The following is a 17,335-nucleotide window of genomic DNA, read 5'->3' as shown; positions in this document are numbered from 1 at the left end:
TTTTTTCCAGCCTCCAATGGAGTATGAAGACTTCATCTCTGTTTCCCCACCTGGTTCATTGGGGAAGGTGGGTGAAGGTGAGGTCTTGGGGGGCTGATAAAATGCAACCTGTGATGGTATCTTCTGGGGCTTTCACCTTTCCGAGGCTGACTCTGCCTCTCATGGGATACCTCTGTGTCTGTCTGTGATATCCCTGCTGGTCCTTTCAACTGCTCTCCTGATGCATGCAGCCTCACCCCCCAGGCCTGCCCAGATTCCTCCTTCAGCCTCTGGCATCCAGCTCTTTACGCCCCATCCCACGAATGCGTCTCTCCACAGTGGTATTCTTGGGCAAGATTCATAGCAGCTCTCAGCGGCTCCCTGATTCGTGGCCCACATTTGGTGAACCCCCCACACTTGGTTTCGGTGCAGTTTCTTCTCAATGCTGCTTCTTTATCCTGAGGCCAAAGCCTCTGAGCCAGGCTCTTGCCTGTAGACGTTTCCATACGCTCCAGGAGAAGAGTCAGGCCACGGTCTCCGAGTGTTTATCTCTAGGTTCCCCTCTGCCTGTAATGAGGTGAAGGACAGAGAAATCCCACAGTTTTCAGCAACATATCCCAAGGAAATAAATGCTCTCCGTTTTTCCTTTTTTTTTTTTTTTTTTTTTTTTTTTGGCTTCAATCCTTTTGTATGCTTCAGGTCAGTGAGGCTGGGGATAAAGCTGGCAGCAGCCCTGTTGAGTGCTCTGTGCATATGGGCCCCCTGGGGATGCTGCTAACATGGGATCTGATTTAGTAGGCCTGCACTGGGGCTGAGAGTCTGCATTTCCAACAGGGCCCCAGGTGCTGCTCTTGTTGCTGGCTCATGCAGCACACTGGTTACCCTTTCTAGAGACCACTGTTTCAGGGTACAGGAGTCGTTTGGGCACCGATTAATTTGTTTCCACTTTAGGTCACAGTCAAAATTATAACAGGAAGTCTCATCTCATCCTTTGTCAGATGTCAAATGGTGAGATAATGGCCAGGAAACCTTTTAAGTATGTTATCATCCTGGGTAAATAGTTTCTTATCACGGTGCTCTTTTGGCCTAGCAGCTAAAAATTTACCAAGAGCCTCCTCTCAGTCCTGAAGTCTTCTCAAAGCTAGAGAAACTGCCCTGTTGCAATATGCCAACAGGACGCTAGCTTAGTCATTTGACTTGCCACTCCTTTTTGGAAAGTCAAACAGCAGAGATTGGAAAGCTGGTGGCCAGTTCTTTCCTCGTTCAGTATTACTCACTGAAGTTTCAAATATGGTCAAGGGCATCTCAGAATTCATGAGTAAATATTTAAACATGGATCAAAGTCTCTCTCTCCTCTCTGGCCTCTAAAGCATACTTATTTTCATGACCAGGTGCAAATCCTCAGAATGCAAAGAGTAGGCCCCATTGTTAAGGATCAAGCACAGGTGACCCTAGAATGAATAAATGAATATATATATATATATTTTTGAATGGTAGCACAGGGCACTGAGCCACACGTGGGGCCTCAAAGAAATGTGAAGCATCTCTGTCCACTTAGTTGTCTGCAGTTTATTTGTTGAGAGAGAATGGATTTCCTTTTGCCCTGAAAAGACCAAGGCTAAGTATAAAAAGGGTTAAGTGCTCCTGAGTTGTAGAGAACCAGCAGCAGTTGGAGATGCCTACCTTCTGGAAGGGTTTGCTGGGAGAACTTACCCCTTCATTGACCACCATCCTACCCCTTGAGGTGGAGAGGGAAAAAGTATGCTGATGTCTCCTCTTTTTTTTTCTTTAAAGATTTTATTTATTCATTCATGATAGACACAAAGAGAGAGAGAGAGGCAGAGGGAGAAGCAGGCTTCCTGCAGGGAGTCTGACGTGGGACTCGATCCCAGGTCTCCAGGACCAGGCCCTGGGCCAAAGGCAAGTGTTAAACCTCTGAGCCACCCAGGGATCCTCATGTCTCCTCTTTTTTAAGCTAAGGTAGGTTGCTGGAGAGAGTGATGAGGGAAACATCTATGATATTAGGAAGCCTCAGAGGAGGAGAGACTACCTCTTTGCTCAATTTAGACATCTGCTTCATGAGAGAACCTTCTAAACTACCTGGAAGAGGGAATTAAAGAATTGCAGAGAGGAAGCCAGGACACACCCCACATCTAGTTCCTACTTTAATTAGACGTGGAAGAGAAGACGCCCTTCCATATGCCTGGCTACTGGGGGCAGTGATAGTGGAGTCTGTCTGCAACCAGGGCCTTATGGAAGATAAAGTGGAGCGGAGTCGGAGGGATGCTGCCTGAATCCACAAGCTGGAGATCATCCAGAAGAAGTGGCCCCATTTTACAAGGCGCTGCCCGGGTGGAAGGGGGGTGCTGCATCGGCCTGTTAGAGCTGCACCCGTGCCTGCCTATCTACCCTCCTGTAGCTAGAACAGCTGCCTTGGTGCATCAGGGGGAAACCAGCCTGTGCACTTAGGGCAGTGAGGTGCTTCTCCTTTTCCCTCTTCCTCTTCCTCACCTACAGGGAGGAGGGGCTGGTGCTCTGAGAAAGGAAAAAGGAGAGCAAAGAGCAGACAACATGGGCTCCCCTGTCTTCACCCAAGTGAGACACAAGGAGATATGTAGCTGAACACGGAGGAGGAGGAGGAGAATCTGCTTTGGGTTTGACATGGAGCTTTAAAATCCATAGTACTACTTAAAATATGTCAATGACACCGCTGCAAGTCAGAAAGGAGCAGAGACGCCATGGGATCCTTAAGGACACCTCTTCTTTGTGGTGGGACTTGACAAAGCACAGTTAGGGGCAGTTAATGGAAAAAAAAAAATAAAGTTTTATGTTCCGTCGAGACTCTGGAATATACCCATCCCATATATAGGATAGGGTACCATAGAGATTCCAAGGGGGCCACACGGTTTAGCATACCCTAAGTGCAATTTTGGTAATAGAGGAAACAAGCCGTCCAAAGGGCAGAAGAGAGGCGAACACTTTTGTAATGAGACAAATGGTAATTCAGCTTAACACCCTGCCTCTGCACCACACACACAGGGAGTCTCTCTTTTTTTATGTCTGAACACATGGATTAGCACTTCTTTTCATAGAATTCATATAATTTTCTTGAGAATGTTAATCTATAGAGAGGATTTTGAGGTTGACTTTAAGGAAGAAGTTCTCTCTCCATCTTAGCTCACAGTATACTACACATTTTCCTAGTCCTGCACTCTCTCTATCACATGGGAGAGTGAATTTCTTTTTGCTTGACTTCTATTTTATTTTTATTGAATATTTTCACTTACCTTTTCTCCATGTTTGTATTAGACCTGCAGTGTGAATAAACTTTTAATAAAACGAGAGCCTAAAAAAAAAAAAAGAAAAAAAAAAAAGAGAATGAGAGCCTCATATATAACAGCTAAAACTAGTGCCTCGGACAGATTCACGTGCAAATAGGGGCTTGGGTAGGAGATGAGTGGTGATGACAGGATCCCATCAATGAGCTCAGAGGAAGCTCAGGAGCCTGGACAAAGATCATTCTTAGGTTAATAATACCTTTCTTTGAGATCTACTACATTTAGTTAAGAACATTTCCTCAAGGATCTGAGTCTGGGATTGGGATTTTGAATGGAGACTAGGGTGGGAACGCCATACTCTAGGCCTCTGATGATAGGAGAAAATTCTTAAACAAGATGATTTTGGAATACTTGAAACCATACCTGCTCTGGAACATGTTAATGGAACACATATTTGTCATGCACCGTGTGTTCAACATTACATTTGGTAAGTTACCGCCAGGTGAAGGACTTATTATTATTATTTTTGCTTCAAACAATTATGTAAAGGATGAGGCACACACATACATTCAGAGACACATAATCAGGAGCCAAATTAGCATTTTCTGTACTGAAGTATATGGATTTTTATTATTTATTTATTTATTTATTTATTTATTTATTTATTTATTTATTTTTTATATGGATTTCTAGTAGTAAGAGTTGGTTGGAAAAAACCAAACCAAATAAAAACTGGATGGTCTATGGAAACACATTTTGAAAAATGCTGAGGCACGTCATTGGACATCGTGCAGTCAGTGGCAAAATAAGCATCATAGACGAGTAGGAGGAAGAAAGACAAGAGAAATGGTTAGGGCCACGAGAGATCAAGGAGAGCTTTGTGGGATAGTGTGCCTTCTGCTAGTCTTTGAAAGAGGGAAGGCTGGAGAGGATGGGAGGAAGGAGGCATTTCCGATAGGTAGACACAAGCAAGTCTCAGAAATGAAACTCATCTCCAGATGAAGGGAGAGCAGCTGTGTATGAGCAGAGTTTTGGGGCGAAGGAGTCTAAGATAGGGGCTGGACACATAATGAAGGGTAAATAGACTTTAGAGTGGTAGGAATGCCAGGCAGAAGCATCTGGAGTGATTAAGAAGAACATTAAATTTATTTTAATTAAAGTTTTCCCTGAATGATCTGAATGCAGATCATTTTATGCATCATTGCATTATGAATGCAATCCAGATTTTATTTGGAAATCTGGTGTTCTTTCTGATATTAACATGTGCTTCATGAAAAACTGTATGTTGGCCCCACAATGGGTCTTTACTCTAGGACTTCTCAGGCTTTTTTTTTTTTTTTTGGACTTCTCAGGCTTTTATGCTAAAGTGCACTGTGGCTCTTCCAGAGAGGAATGTAATATTTCATTAAAAATCTCTCATTCTACTTTTCTGTTTTTCCTCTGGAAAGAATTTGTGATTTTGTGAAATTAAATTTGGAAAATGCTCTTCCAGTTATATTTTCTCATTCTTCTCTTGGATGAGGGGAAGCAGAACGAGAAGTATCCTTCTTTGGAGTGACTGTGTTTGTTTATCAAATAATAGAAATATTTGAAAAATTAAATTGTCATTTTGCTTTCTAACATCATTTCAATAAAGATTACAGTAACCTGATATGCTGATATTTGAGATCACATGCCAAGCTGAAAATTGGACTTTAATGAGGGAACAACATCCAATTCTTTAATTCTAATTAATAATTATCTGAGTTATAGCAAACTATTAATGTTTGAATTAATTTGTAAGCTTTTTCTTTCTCGTGTTAGATTTTTCATGTTTATTAACCTTTGCCTTTTAAAAATTAAGTGTTTTGTTTAGAATAGTTTTTGCAGAAAACTTGTCAGGATAATCCAGAGAGTTCCCATATATCCCACATCCAATTTCCTCTATTATTAACCCCTTAAATTTAGTGTAGCACATTTGCTACAATTAGTGAACCAATACTGAAATGTTATTATTAGCTAAAGTCCATAGTTTATTCAGATTTCCTCAGTGTTTACCTATTGTCCTTTTTCTGTTCCTGAATCCCATGTAAGATAACACAGTACATTTAGTTTCTCAGACTGTAATTGGTTTTTATGACTGATGATTTTGGGGAGTATTGCACAGATAAAGGATTTCAGTTGGGATTGTTTTCAATGTTTTCCTCACATTAGAACGGGGTTATGTTTGGAGAATGGAGACACAAGGTAAAGCACCATTTTCATCATATCATGTAAAGGTACCCATCATCGACCCGACTTTTCAGGTTGAAGCTGAGGCAGTGCTTGCCAGGTTTCTCCACTATATACCCACTCTCTTTCCCTGCTTCTCCCACTGTACTCTTTACCCCATGAAGCCTTCCCTGAAGGATGGGGAATTAGCTCCAACTGTGCTTCACAGGGGTCACTCTTCCCCCCTGCCTGGCACAGCCTGGGGGGGATCATTTTTGGTTCTTCACTGTGAGAACCTGTTGGGGTTCCCGGAAGTAAAATTCATGTAAGTGTGGAGATCCCCCCAAAACAGCAGCTCTTTGGACTTCCACGCTGTCATACAAGCCACATTTAGCCTCCAGCAGTTTATCAAAATTACCGTTTAAGTGTCCTATCCATTTATGGCACGAAGACTTTCATTCTAGGTAAGCAGAGCTCAGGATGCCCCTCTGAATACGTCTGTCGTTCTGGGTTTCAGGGTGGCACTTTGCCCTGCAACCCCACATCTTTGATGGACCGCCCCAAGGTCAGTGATATAGTTTTGTCCGGCTTTAACTTGTTGCAAAGATGGAAGTAACAACTTCCAAGCTTTAACAGGTTGGAGCAGAAACCAAAACTCCGAGCTATCAGATTTCAATAACAAATTTTATCCCCTTTGTTACTTTGGATCAAAATAAATGGTTAATTCCTATGCTCTGATTGCAGCTATAGTCCAGTCCAACAAATGGGTCAAGGAACAGTGCCTATTAGTTTCTAGAAATCTGTTCTAATTCTATTATTCTGATTATATGACTTTATTAACTTTCAGGTGACCTCGATCAAACACTTCTTTAATTTTAAAAATTATTTTTAGGTAATTTACTTTTTGTAGAAGTTTATTCATTCTTATTCTCTAGATTGTTAATAACAACTCATACTCTAAGCACAAAATGCTGGTTCAGTCATTTGGAGACATCAAAAATAGCTTTATTTATTACTTACGGAGTAGAACATTAAATAATGTTAATGTATAAAATATTTCCTAATTTTTAAATATTACTTTTATCCTTCATTAAGTCTCTTGATTAAAGTTTATAACTTGAATATTTAATCCATTTTAAAATTGATTAAGCCTGGTTTGCTCTATTGCAAGGTGCTGTTGCAATTCTTTTTTTAAATAGTATTTGAGGCATTTATTAGAAATCAGACTTACAAAAGATATTTTATGACATGGAGAACTGCTTCTGACAATACGTAGCATAAAACATATCAATTAAAAACCTAAATTAAAAATAAAATCTAAAGTATACAGTATGGTCTTGGAATTCAAAACACATAGAAATCTGACCAGAGAAAATATGCTGAAAATCAAGAATGGTGTGTTGTTTCCAGGGAGCAGGCTCACAAGAGTAAAAACCGCTTCTTTGTTTTTTTTATACATAAAAAATAATCCAAAGTAAAATTAACATAATGTTATCACAAGACTTGAGGATAACATAAGGCAATTGTAACACGAGAAGAGGATTAGCTTGGACAACTTAAACTCTCTGTGCTTCGATTTTCTTCTTTGGAAGAAAGAGATTATAACAACATACCCACCTCACTGAGTAATTATGGAGATTAAAATGAGTCACTATAACTGTCTTTTTAGCTAAGAGCCTGCCACAGAGTAAGAACCAGATAGATATTAATTTTTATTATCTTTGCTTTAAGGTGACTTTGCTTACCATTACTTGTTATTTTTAGAATTCCATATGGTTAAAGCTAAAAGATACTTGAAAAACTATGTAGTTCAGGGATCGTAAGTAGCTTGTGGGCTAAATTGGACTTTCAGAGATTTGGCTAACATGCGAGTTTAAAATTTTTCCAATTCAAATGTCTTTTTTTTTTTTTTAAGATGGGCAACGAGAGGGAGGGGTGGACAGAGAGAGAGGGAGAGAGAGAATCCTAAAAGGCTCTGCACCCTATGCAGAGCTCAAGACAGAACTGGATCCCAGGACCCTGAGATGAGAACCTGAGCGGAAATCAAGAGTGAGATACTTACTGACTGAGCCACCCAGGCACCCCTATTCAAATGCCTTTTGAGAGGGCATATGACCCAGTCCTGATAATCCCCATTACTGCCTGCCATCTTCTGTTATCATTTTGTTTCCCACACTTGCTTTACCTACTTAGCTCCTGAGAAACCCTTGACCTAGGCTAATCTTCTCATTTGATAGAGAGGCTAGTGAGTTCTGGAGGGATTATATAAAGACCCCAAAGTTCTGATCTGCAACTTCTGGTTCCTAGAAGGTCATCCCCATTCCCCCACAGCTGCTGCTTCAGCTGGGATGGTTAGATCAAGTCCCTCTTTAAAGACAGTAGACCGAAGGGCCTCCCATGGACCAGTCATCTTATAATACACGTCAGTGGGGAGACTGTACATTCTTAAGGACAAAATGATCTTCACATTCAAAACCAAAACCAAAAGCCAAACAAAACAAAACAAACAGATGTAAGGTACGTCGCAATGTCCTTTTTCCCTTTTTGAATTGAGAAAGATGGGGCAAGCTAGGAAACCATCAAGAAGCTTTTTTTTTTTTCCTTTTTAATAACTTGGCTTCTCCTGTAAACTAAAATTTGAGCACATCATTTGAAAATCTGCTCCCAAGGTTTTCAATGCACAGCCTGTTCTTGAGCTGTCCTTAAAAGAGGGAGTAAAAGAAACAGACTCATAAGTACAGACAACGAACTCACGGTTGCCGAAGGGGAGAAGGGAGGGGAAAAGGTGAAACAGGTGAAGGGTTAAGGTTAAAGGGTACAAACTTCTGGTTTAAAATAAATAAGATGAAAATTCAGCAAAGGGAATATAGTCAACATTGTAGTAAGTTTGTAGGATGACAGAAGACAACTACAGTTAACCGTGGTAGGCGTTTCGTGGGGTACATCATTGTTGAACCACTGGATTGTGGACCTGAAACAAAATTGTATGTCAACTGTACTTCAATTAAAAAATATAAAGTTCTGGGGAAGCTGGGTGGCTCAGTCATTAAGTATCTGCTCAGGTCATGATCCCAGGGTCTTGGGATGGAGCCCAAGTCGGGCTCCCTGCTCCCTGGGGAGTCTGTTGCTCCCTCTCCCTTTGTCCCTCCCCGCTGTGCTCCCCCACCACCCTGTGCACTTGCTCTCTCTCTCTCAAATAAATAGGTAAATAAATAAATAAATAAATAAATAAATAAATAAAATCTTTAAAATATATATAAAATTTTGTTTGTACTTTAGAGAAAAAAAGAGAGTCATGCTAAAGTTATGTGTGTGGGGCTAGAGCATCATAATTGGAAACTTCTGGTCATACGCATGGTAACAGCAATGAAATCATGTCTATGAAATATAAGAGGAAGTAAAATGAAATCCTTAATTCTTTTTTTAAATTAATTATTATTATTATTATTTTTGAAATCCTTAATTCTGAATACTCTGGATCTGGTGAACTGGAAGCCACGGGAAGCGTATACAAGCAAAAAAGTCGGGAACAGTTGAGGTTTATGTGAAATGAGATGAATGTTGTAACAAGGATTCGGACTTCTGCATGAGATTTCACTGTCCTCTGTCCCATTTCCTTCACAAAATCAGGAGAGGAAGTAAGACAGTGTAGGCGCTCGAACCCGACTCACTGTCACCTCCAGGGGAGGCTTTAATTAGAGCTCTTCTCTCCAGAGGAAAGAGAAAAAATGAGAAAAAGGTGTCAGTCTCACGGGAATTAGGCCCATTTCCTATGAAACGTTTGTTTACTCTCAAGGGGGCACAGATAGAAAATGCTGTTTAAAAATTCTGCCTTGTGGGAAAACATGGAGAGACTTCAAGTGTCAGTGATGTGTGGTCTGGAGTGTGCATGAGAGTTGTCTGGGGCCCCTAGTGAGACAGGAAGCCGGGGGTGGGCCTGGGATCACGTCCTGGGGCTTGAGGCAGGGCACCTAAGGGCCTCGTGTAAAGACGTGATAATGCCTCTCGTTTCCTATACGAACTTTAGAAAATCTGATTTCCCCCCTCCTTTTTCCTTCCTTCCCTTCCTCCTTTTCTCCTTCCCTCTTTCTCTCCCTCTGTCCGCTCACTCTCCCTCTCTTTTGCAATGTTCAACTTTTAGGAGCAGACAGTTATGCAGAGATGGGGCACTTGCAGCCCGAACGTTGCCTTCAAGGCCTTCGCTATCGGTTTGTCAGTCAGGACGCCGCTCATGAGGGGCACAGGAGAGCACAGGTTGAGGGGTGTGGGGAGAACATGAGGGTGCCTGAGGGTGAGAGGAGGCCACACAGCCCCCGGTGGGGCCCTGAGATGGGACAGATTAGCAGAAGGCGTTGCATTGTCGGTTTGGGAGGCAGACGTTCTAGGGTTCGCTTCTGGCTTCCCACATCATAACGACATGGTTTAGGGCAAGTCGTTGTCTTTCTCTGAGTCTCAGCTTCTTCTTCTTCCAAGGAAATAAAAACATTCACGTTGCAGACTGTGGTGTGTGCGTGTGTGTGTCCATGTGATGCATGTGTGATCAGTAAGTTACTGGGAAGAAGATTTGAAGACTGTTGTGATGTTGCTAAAGAGGAGACATCGCAGGGGATAGAAAAGGAGAATTAGACCGGTCAGTGAGGACTTAGTAGTCCAGGCACAAGGTGATGGGATGGGGGCGGTAGGAAGACATAGGATGTGAGAGAAAGTTATACGGCCACGACCACGGTAGAAACTGGTTTATGATCCGGTCTGATCAACAGAGAGGCCTGGATGGAAGGGGCCTTCAGGACCCAGTGGAAGGCGAACAGACCAAAGCCAGAGATGGAAGATAGGAGGAACATGGATTTGGGGAAAAGTCTGATTTTTAGACTTGCTGAGTTTGACGTTATGTCAGGATCTTATTTTTAATATTTAAAAAAAAAGATTTGTATTTATTTGAGAGACAGAGAGAGAATGAGCAGGGAAGGGGGGGCAAAGGGGGAAAAGAGGGAGAAACAGACTCCCGTTGAGCCAGGAGCCCAATGTGGCTCCATCCTGAGCTGAAGGCAGGTGCTCAACCGCTGAGCCCCCCAGGTGGCCCCACGTCAGGAATTTAAAAAAGGAAAAGTTTGCTAGACTAGCTCAGGTGAGAAGAACGGAAAGGAAGTCTTGTCCCGGGAGCCAGGAGCAGGAAGGTGGTAGCTGAAGGCAGTCAAGTAGGCTAGTTCATCAAAGGAGAGGATTTTAGAAAAGATATCAAAGATTCGAAGATTCCGTGTCGAGAAAGGCCAGTGGTTGGCAGCAGTCCCTTGCACAACATGGCAACGCCATCCATCCTGTCCGAGCCTCGTGAGAGATGGATGGTGTGGACGCAGGAGGGTTTACCTGTTTTATGGGGTGAGCAGGGATGGGATCCACCACTCAGGTTTCATAGCTCCAAATTCAGAATTCCTAATGCCGTGAAGTCAAGAGAAGACATCAGCCAGACAGTCTGTGGTGACAGAGGAGTGTGGAAGGAGGCTGGGTCCCAAGCATGTGACACTGCTAAGGAGTCTGAGTTCCCCTGACAAGTTTATTTTTGGAAAGATGTTTATTTCTGGAGAGAAAAAGTGTGATCACTGAAGCACCTTGAATCCGCTGAAATCCTGGGTGTGGAACAGTGTCTTTGGTTGGTCACGACAAACACGACCGAAGCAGAACACTCAGGAAGGGGAGCCCATCTATGGACTCCTGTCAATAAACCACGGCCACGGAGGAGCAGGAAACGAGGTGGAAATACTGTTGTGAACCTTTCCTTCAGTCTGCTTCCTTCCCCCCTCCTTCCTTCTCCACATTTGGGGGTGATGAGGACCCCAACCCTGGGTTATAGTCTCATAGCTTGGGAACCAGAGAAAAAGATGATTTCTTTCCCCAGGGCTGGCTGGGGGTTCAACGGTGGCCCAAAGGTTGGGATCTCTTCAGAGGGTGACTGTTTGCTTATAGACCTTTAAATACATTTTAGTAGGGGTGTGGTCCCCGGGGTACTCAGGGGTGGAGCGTCGGCCTTAGGCTCAGGGTGTGACCCTGGGGTCCTGGGATCGAGTCCCACATCGGGTTCCCTGCAGGGAGCCTGCTTCTCCCTCTACCTGTGTCTCTGCCTCTCTCTGTGTCTGTGTCTCTCAGGAATAAATAAATAAAATCTTGAAAAAAAAAAAAACATTTTAGTAGAAGCTTCCAGGTAGGCGGTGGATGACGACCAAGGCAGCGGGCTAGCCCCTCCTCAGGCGTGGCTAACACCCGTAAAGCATTGAGCCACAGCTTGGTGGAGACTAATGTAGAATAATGATGCTCCCTATTCTGTTTTAAATGTGGTTAGCAAGTTTTTATCATACCTCATGGTTCATATATGTGGATACATGTATAGTAAGTACCACTTCATAGTCGATATTTCCAAAATTATCATTGATTTGAAGGAAACTACATTATTTGATTTTAATTATAAATGCAAGTCTTTTGATCTTTTTCTTCTCCATGTGTGGTTGAAAACAATACAATGAGGACAAGTGAAAGCGTCCTGTGATGATTAGTTGGAATGCATCCTGTTGCTACTGTGTGACACTTGGCCTTGGGCTCTTCACTGGGTAACGTGGCCTCATTTTTTTTTTTTAAAGATTTTATTTATTCATGAGAGATACACACAGAGAGAGGCAGAGACACAGGCAGAGGGAGATGGAGGTTCCCTGCAGGGAGCCTGGTACAGGACTCGATCCCAGGACCCCAGGGTCATGGCCTGAGCTAACGGCAAAGGCTCAACCGCTGAGCCACCCAACGATCCCATACGTGGCTTCAATTTAATCAGAGAAAACCACTGTAAAATTATCGTATCCTGAGTCACATGCACCTACCGCAATGACCAGGCAACAGCAGTAGCCTGCATCTCCACTTCGAGTGTTTTGCGAAGGGCAAATGTGTCATTATGTCATAAGCTTGTCAATGATGTAGAAAAATATCCACTGTAAAAATTTCCTTAAGTAACCATCAATTCAATGATAAAGATAATAGGGTTTGGCTTCTTTTGGTTGACTTACTTTGGATTAAAAAGCTTACTTTAGAGAGTTTTCTTTTTTTCTTTATTTTCCCCATTTCATGCTATATTGTGTCGTGACATTCTAGGGGGAATTGCATAAACTTTGGGATCTGACGGTCATAGGTTTAAATCTTGGTTTGTTCTTCAATAAACAACCATCTGCTTAGCGCCTTCTCCCATCATGCTCCAGATGTTCTACTACGGGAAGAGGATGCGAAATTAAATAACACAAACCCTTTGATCTTGGGAAGCTCGTAGTCCCTTGGTAAAGGAAGAGGGGATGGTGCAGGGTGAATGCTGGGGTGCAGCAGATGGAGAGCACGTATCCCATTGGAGGGAGGACGGGGAGAGGCTCCCTTAGAGATGCTGCTGGACGAGAATTGTGTCTGTTGAGAAGGGAGCGTGAACAACGGAGGAAAGTGTGCTCTAGGCATAAGGATGTCAGAAGAGAAAATCAGAGGCATTAAAGGACATGGCATGTTTTGGTAAAAAAAAATGTTTTGCTGTGTCTGGGAGAACTTGGCACATAGTTGGAATTTATAGATATTAGTGAAATTAATAATCAGTGCACGACAAAGTAAGAGCCACATCTCAAAGGGCTTGATGGTATCCGACCTTCATCCTGACCTACAATGGTTGTAGGAAGCCAGTGTTTATTATTATTTCATGTAAAGGAACGACATGATCAGATTCTTACGTGCACTCTGGGGAACAGATGGCAAGGGTCTACTTGGGGGGCGTGGATACCCTCTGAGAGCCTCGTGTAATCCAGGTGAGGTGTTGTGGGAACGTGAGTTAAAGCTGGGGGAGTGGGGCCAGAGAGCAGGAGACAGGTTGGAAACCTATAAAGAAAGAATTGATGAGGCTGCTCGATGTGTAGAGTGTGGGGGGCAGTGATGAGGGAAAGCTCTGGAGGAGTCAGGACTGTTCCAGGTCTCAAGCAACTGGCTCTGCAGGTGTAGTGGCACCGATGAGGCCGGCTTCAGGCATTATGACTTCAAGCACAGAGGGTATATCCAAGGAGGCCCCCGGGCATCCCATCTGGATTGTTGGGGTGAGGTCCAAGCTGAGGCTCTACCCCTAAGAGTTCATTCGTCTTCAATTAGCTATTGAGCTTGGGGTGAGACTATCCACAGAGAAGACGGTGGAGCAAGCTGAGAGCCCACGAGAACCAGAGTTTTTAGGGGCCGTGGGGCTCGAACTGGACGCGGAGAGGGAATGCAAGGAAAATCTGGGGGGAAGGGTACTACCTATGCCAACACGAAAGGGTTTTTATGATTGTGTGTCTTGAGCAGGTTTGCAACTTCTCTGTGACTTTTCTTACCTGATCGGTGAAAACGGAATAATGGTATCTCGCCTTGTGTGTTGTGAGGTCTAGAGTGACGATAAATGCATCCATTTGACACGATGCCTGTCTCATACAATTCATCAGTGACTATTTTTTTCTGTTTCCAGTATTGATCGGGTTACCGATAAAATTGTTCTCGATAAAATCTTTTACTCAGTGGGACTTAATTGTTTGGTTCAATGATTTGTTCATATTGTTTTTCCCCTGATAACAGAATCTCCAAAATTCAATAATCAGCTCCAGTTAGGAGCTCTGGCGTCAAAGCAAGCAGTGTCTGTTGAAGAACATTTCCAGAGGTTATTTTCTTCCTTCTGATAATACTGGGATTTCATCTTATTTAAAAACACCTGCATTTCTTTATTTGAATATGCAATCAACATCAAGTGAACTTCCTTTACAAAATTACTCTGGTCATCCCAGACAGTATGGCATATACTGGAAAAAAACCCAGGGCTTGTAAGGCTTTGAGCGTTATTCTTCACGTCTGCTTCTGGGGACTTCACGTGCCTTGCAATTTAGTCACTTTTATGAAAGCAACTTAATTTGGGGAAATTTGAGAAGAAATGGAAAGGCAACATGTTCTTGCCTTTGAAATCTTACGGTTATTTGTTTATTCTCTTTGAAGCTGAACTGAAAAATTAGCTCGATGCTTTTGTGGAGAACACAGACAAATTGAGCCTCTGGCTTCACGCAGAAATTTCAAACGTTTTCATTTGTGTTTTCCTTTTCATGTAACACAAAGTACCTCCCGCATTTGGTCATGCCTAGTGTCTGGCTCTCAGAAGAGCTTCTAAGGCTTGTTTGGAGGAAATGAAGCGTATTTCTAGGTAAGAAGTAGAAAAGACAGATAAAACACCCTGGGTTGATAAAGGGATAAACGTCAGGCAAATCTATTATTATTATTATTATTATTATTATTTTAATGTACTTGCTTCTTTTTAAATAGTCTATTTCTGTGGTGGCAACTTGGAGAAAGTTCTACTCACAAGTAATTGCATTGAAGGTCTTAGAAGAACGATGTGTTTCACGCCTCCCTTACTGGAATTGCCTTATTTTGCGTTTATAAAGCAAGCTGACAGGCACAATGAGAAGTAGCTCAGTAACTGGGGGCTTGGGTCTATTCTTGACATTGCCACACCTTTTTCAAGTTGGACTAGATGATCCCCAGTTTCCTTATTAGGATTGTGTAACTTGAAGTCCTTTTATTCCTATAGCTATGATCCGGTACCTTAATATCTGTCTGTCTATGGCGGGCAAAGTTACGGAATCTGCCCCCAGCCCCGCCAAAGGGGTCTCTGTCCCAATTCCCGAAAACTCTAAGTTACCTTACAGGAAAAAGGGCTTTGAGGATGTGATTAAGTTAGAGATCTTGTGATGGGAAGATTATCCTGGATTATTGGACGGGCCCAATGCCATCACATGGTCTTTATAAGAGAGAGGCCCAAAGATGAGAGTCAGAGGGAGGAGATGTGGCAATGGATGGAGGAAGGCACCAAGATCTAAGGAATGCAGGTGACCCCTAGAAGCTGGGAAAGGGAAGCTAAGGGGTTTCCTCTAGAGCCTTAGTGGGGAGCATAATCAGTGCTGACACCGTGATTTATTCCCAGTCCCATTTGGTGCTTCTGACTTTCAGAATAGCAAGGCAATGCAGGTTTACTGTTTCAAGGAGTTTGGTATTTGCTAATACCAAATTATTAATTTAATAATTTAAATTAATTAATTAATTAATTTAATTAAATTACATTTAATTCCCTAATTCCCTAGGGAACTAGTACACGATGGATCTAAATCTATCTCTCTATCTATCTATCTACACATGAAACTTTAGGATTCATAGATTCTGTATCTGTCCCTCTAATTTCTTGTTTTCTACCAGATGAGATGGGGTATAGACACATCTAGACAGAGTCAGTGCATGACCAATAGGATCATATAAAGATTTGAGTTCTAGGAGTCACTCAGATCAAATCCTGGCACCATCGTTTGCTAGTTGTCTGACTTTGGGCTTGTCGCATACTTCTCTGTGCCTCAGTTTCATCCCCCGAAGAGTTGGGATAATAGAGGGCCTATGTTCCTTATAGAATTGAAGGACTCGGTGCTCATAAAATACAGATACCAGCTTCACCCGGCAACTTCCGAACTTGCGGTAAGTGCTCTCCAGCAGTCTCTCTCCTGCATCCAGTGTTGGAATCCGGAGAAGAGCATGTGTAGGTGAGGTTGGAATCGTGACAACCAGACTCATCATGCGGACTTAAGAGTTAAACCCGGAAACCAGAGCAAGAATCAGGAGTAAGGATTTGCCTGAGGCTGGATCCCATTTTCGGTACTTCTGAGTTTTCACTGCCTTTGTTGCACGTGGTTCTCCGTCTATTCTGGGAATTCCACAGAGGCCAGGATCACGTCTTTTCGTCACACTTGTATATATGAAACCATCAGGCTGCGAAAGTTGCAGGTATTTCAACCTCTAAAGTAGATTTCTTATCGCATTGAAACCCCCTAAAAGAGGTTGACATCACTAGCTGATTATTCAGGCAATTTCTTCGATGGAGAGAATTGAGGAAGAGTTTAATCTTATATCGTGTAGTTTTTATCCATGATTTGTATATATTTGGGAGAACAGAAGGGAAAGGGCACCTGTACCTTTTAAAAAAAAGAGCTCCGGGATTTTATGATGTAAGAAGGTGAAAGGCGTGAGGAAAACAGTCAGGGCAGGACTATGGAACCAGTTATAACTCTGATCTTCTTGTTCAACATTTTAATTCCTTTTCTTCTGGTTTCGCAACCTTAATTTTTCATCGGATAAGAGAGAAGGTATGTTTCTTCAATGTCTCCCTTTGCAGGATGTTCCTAATCCACTTGCTGCCTGGCTTTTCACTGTTGTAGGCACATCACAGTGGGAATGGATGCTCCCGACTGTGATGATGATCCGGACACTCACCTTGACGTTAGTGTTATCCTCCGAGTTGAGCGGAATAGCAAATGCCGATGAATCCTATTTGCAGCGCTGTCTATAGAAACCAAAATATTCCTATTGGGGGAGATGCTTTTATTTGTTGGTAGGAAGGTGGTTTCCGTTAGAGGCCACTCCCTCTTCTCCCAGCTGCTGACCGGGCAGTGATGAGCGCTGCTGTTCTGAAAGTATCATAATTTACAGTGCGTCTCCAGGCATATTTTACGTATGACCCTACAACTCCTTTGTGAGCCGCGTTACAGTCATTCCCATCTTAGAGAAGAGAAAACCTAGTTCCAGAAAAGTAAACTGGTTTCCCCAAGTTTCTACGGCTGCCCCAAGCATGGGCTCCAGATGAGTTTTCTTTACATGTTGCTTCTTTACCTGTGGCTTCCTCCCAAAAGCTGACTCAAGTAAGTAAACCGTGAGCCTCAGTTTCCCTCCACTTAAGGTGTGTGTACAGACTCATGAGACTAGATGCAGCAACACAGACTCAGGTCGAAAGGGGAAATGCAGCAATCTTAATGCAAGAAATTGTTTAGATG

At 42.8% G+C, this 17,335-nt stretch overlaps 1 protein-coding gene across 1 annotated transcript in view; it reads left to right on the top strand.

Annotated features, from left to right (window-relative positions):
• Nucleotides 1-17,335, top strand: part of GRXCR1 (glutaredoxin and cysteine rich domain containing 1) — a 116,555-nt gene that overhangs the window by 41,667 nt on the left and 57,553 nt on the right. The window lies entirely within an intron of this gene.

This window comes from Nyctereutes procyonoides, unplaced genomic scaffold (genome assembly GCF_905146905.1).
Source record: "Nyctereutes procyonoides isolate TBG_1078 unplaced genomic scaffold, NYPRO_anot_genome, whole genome shotgun sequence".
NCBI classification, from domain to species: Eukaryota; Metazoa; Chordata; class Mammalia; order Carnivora; family Canidae; genus Nyctereutes; species Nyctereutes procyonoides.
Note: the sequence above shows the minus strand (reverse complement) of the source record. Positions and strands in the feature narration are given on the sequence as shown.